The following is a 4,123-nucleotide window of genomic DNA, read 5'->3' on the forward strand; positions in this document are numbered from 1 at the left end:
ACTCTTTCCTGCCTATGCAGGGGGTCGGACTCGATGATCTATTGAGGTCCCTTCCGACCCTAGCATCTATGAATCTATGAGATCCAATTCAGCTTCAAACATTCCCCAGCGATACTGGGAAAGCCACCTCTATTCTCTGTGCTTTACTTCCCATCCATAAAATGGAAACAACACTTGGTTTCTCTCCCCTTTCGCCTGTCTTGTCTACTCAGACCATAACGCTTTTGGGGCAGGACCCTTCTCTTTCTATGTATTTTTGCACAGCCTAGTAAAAGGGGCCCTGATTTCAGTGACTGCAATATTAATAGTCACCACCACGGCTAGTAAATTTGACACGGGACAGACAAAGCCTTGCAGCCAAAAATGCAAAAGGAACTTTTCAGCCGGTGGTAATTGTTTGCAATTTTTAAAGCAAATATGAGAGAATCCATTTATTTTTTTCCCTGGGACATTTGCTTATGCCTCCTCATTCTGCTTCACGAACGCGGAGGTGAATATCTAGAACTTTCTTTGGACAAATCAATGAAACTAACACCCAACAAATGACCTTTCCTCATTGCCTTATAAATATCTGTCAGCTTCAGAAGCACCATCACAGCTGAATGGGGAGGCTTAAAGCCAGACTGTTCATTAGACAGCAAACTATTATCCTGGAGACTTTAATGAATTGGCTAGTGGCCAGTCTTCCTTACAGTTTAGGCACCGGTGGTAAAATGGAAAGTGGCTGTTAATTGGTTTGTATGAGAGACAGAGAAGTCTTTTAAGCCAAACTATAGCTAGGCTGTTCAAGAGGGGATGGTGTGACATACTTACAAGCTGGAATAGCCGGCGAACACACACAAGATTCAAAGAGCCATGAAAACCCGCAGAAGATTGTAATCGCTCAAGATGTCGTCTGTTCTATGGCATCACTGATAGTCAACCAATTAAAAACATTTTAATGGGTTATATTCATAGAAAAGAGGCTGGGAGGTTTTCACATGCTAACACTTATTTTCCTTATGCAATCGATATGAAGGACTCATGCTATTTTGGACTAAGTTACAAGGCAATTCTCTGGGATTTTATTTTTAAATAAGGGTAATATATGCATTACATGCTTAGACGCTTATCTCTGAAATACGAATTACTGTCCCACCGGTAAGAAGCTAATCTGCATCAAGCTGCTCATCATCCTGATCTTCCTGCAGCCCTTATCCTATGATAATCTTTGGATGTTTCCTGGTCTAAAACTGCTATTTATGGTGGCTAAAAAAAATGGGATTGAGAGTCCAGACTCCTGGATTCCAGCAGCAGCTGTGCTGTGTGACATGGGCAAAGCCTTCAACCCTTTCTGCCTTATTTTTAAGATGGTGATCTTTAGCTGCCACCCTCATCTGAAGCAAATAGGTGAAGTACTGGGAGAAGAGTTTCAGTATTGATAGAAAATGGAAATTGTGAACTCTTTGAAGAAAGGCCCACCATTTGTTTCAGACCCATACTGTGTCTCCATGACTGCAACATTTGGGGTGTACCACAATATGAATAAGAGCAATGCTGCCCACTCACATGGTGAATTTGTTTAAAACACAAACAATGCGGAAGAGCTATCATATTGATGCGCGTGGCCAAACAACAGGCAAAAATCATCAGGATCCCACCAAGGAAACAGTCAAATATATTACAGTCAAAAAACCCCCCAAGAAGATATTTCAGGCCATAGAGAATGGGAGTCTCTACTCCTGTACTAGTTTCACTTGGGCAGAATGAATACAAAAAAGAGCCAATCTGATCAGTTATAGTTTACACCCTGTTTGCAGAGGTATAAATGATAAGACAACGTCTCAGCCAGGCTGAGACCTTACCAAGCTAATGGCAAGGCATAAAGCAAAAGCCTTTGAGTGAATAAATTGTCTCCAATTAAAGAGACAACAGGTCCATTAACTAGAATAGGAGACTGGGAGTTGCCTCTGATTGACTGTGTAACTGAAGGAAGTCACCTCTTTCTTGAGATAATGCTGCAATATCATTCTCTGAAGGAAGGCTCTACAAGCCCCAAACTGCTGCAGATGTTCTGCATTTCATCAAAATGAGAATGTTACAGAGATGTGTTTTTTTTAAACTCAGAGGACAATGGGCAAAAATTACATGGGGTCTAAAAAAAGGAAGAACTATAGGAAAATCAAGGGATTTGGTCTAATTTATGGACTTGTAGAAAATTCTAGGAATGAACTGGATGGAAAAGAGACAGTTTAAAGGGATTTAGGTAAAGAGTCTTGAGTCTTGAGACGGACTGTTAACGGGTTCCAAGGAATCAGGACCTGTGTAACATCCCATTTCCAGTGAGATGTACCAGCCTTTATAGGAAATAAAGGAGTGTACCCAAACAACTAACGACATAAAGTAATACAGAACGAACTCAGGGCAGGGGCCGTAAGACCAAAACCTGGATCAGGATTTGAAAAGAATTTAGAAGCTGAGTTCACATTCAATTAACATTTGCAATTAGCAAAGTGGATTTGAACCTTTCAAATTGGTCTTTCCCCTTGTCGTACCGTAAAGGTGTCATGTGCACGCTACCCAATTTCTGTACTGCAGAGGACACTGACTGCAAGCTGCTTAGGGCAGAGACTTTAAACTAGCCCTTGCATATAGCCATGGATATCACTGGCATTTCATTTTCATTTTTTATTAAAGCCACCATGTGGTTTAACCGGTTTTAAATGAAGGTACCTGTGAGCATCCCTATGAGGATAACTGTAATACACACACACACATACACACCCCCACATGCACGTGTGCGCACACACACACACGCACGCATGTGCACACGCCCTCCAACAAGCGTTAAGAACTTTCTGTGCAAGGTTGGTTAAGTTCTTCTCCTTGCTTGCTCACAAAAGTGGAAAGCCTGTCCTTTGGGCCCCGAAAACGATAACTTACCTCTGCCAGAGTATATTTGCACCAGCTAATCTTCCCATTGCACTGGTGTTTGAGGCAATGTAAACTTGATCACACCCCGTGGCTCTTTTCTAGAGAAATGCTATGCATAAACACCAGACACAAAGGAAGCCATGGCAGGCAGTTCCATACACTCTGATCAAAGTTATCTTGAGTGAAAAAAAACCTTCCCTGCGCAGATGGTGGGGTTTGAAAGAGGATGGACAGAGTACTATTTTTATAACTTTTCTTTTTTTTTTTTAAACAGACCTCATCTGAATTCTCAAGACCGCTGTTTTACAAGCCTATTGAAACAGACTCATTCTTGCTGTTCTGCATTCAAACAACCCCTTTTGCATCAAAACCCAGATAGGGAGAGAGCTGCCAATCTATGCTCCACCCTCTTTGATACTAGCACAAAAGCTGAAGGACCAGAGTCTGAGACAAACCGTGGCTCTGGCCCTATTCCTAAGTGCAGGATTTTGGAGTGTAGCTCGGAGCCGCCCTTTGGCTATGTTCTCGAATCACAGCTTTTGCGTGTCCAAGGCTGGAATTCCTACCCTCCGTGTTGGATGTTCATATGCCTGTTGTCTTCCTACATGCTCTGAGATATGCACTGCTTGCTTACATCCTCCTCTGTTCCAATGGCCTAAGGTCCAGACACACAAATTGATAAGGCCTCGATCATATGCCTTTTCTTCGCCTTTGCCACCTACTTGACGCATTTACTTGTCAGTTGTTCTGAATACATATTGTTCTCTAGCGCGGGGAAGGAAGTTTGTGGTCAATTGCAGTTTTCAGAGAGGAAGATTGCATTCCTGATGAAACACGGCAGAAGTCAGTCCATGTGTTAAGATAAGATGATACCGCAGAGGCAATGATTCCAAGTAGACTAGATTAGCCACAAATGAGTCTGTTTGATGAGATGATTTTTTTTTTGAACCCGAAAGCTTGCTTAATAACTATTCTCCAACCATTTGGATAAAATGGTTGATATAAAAGATATCAAATTCACCCAAGGAACCTTGTCTGCCTCAAGATGAAAACAAAGCATTTTTCCTCCAAAAGCCTATAACTAACCAAAGGTGCAGAAAGCTGACACTCAGAATAAAGTGCAAGGTGCTATGGAGGAATTTGCTATTATCAATCCCTATTTACATTGATTATTTAACTGTATGGAGTAGGCGTCTTTGTGGTGAAGATG

General features: G+C 41.8%; 1 pseudogene; it reads left to right on the plus strand.

Annotated features, from left to right (window-relative positions):
- LOC112549736 overlaps positions 1-3,527 on the plus strand; it is a 9,434-nt pseudogene extending 5,907 nt beyond the window's left edge.
- The last annotated feature ends 596 nt before the right edge of the window (positions 3,528-4,123 follow it).

This window comes from Alligator sinensis, unplaced genomic scaffold (genome assembly GCF_000455745.1).
Source record: "Alligator sinensis unplaced genomic scaffold, ASM45574v1 scaffold278_1, whole genome shotgun sequence".
NCBI lineage: Eukaryota > Metazoa > Chordata > Crocodylia > Alligatoridae > Alligator > Alligator sinensis.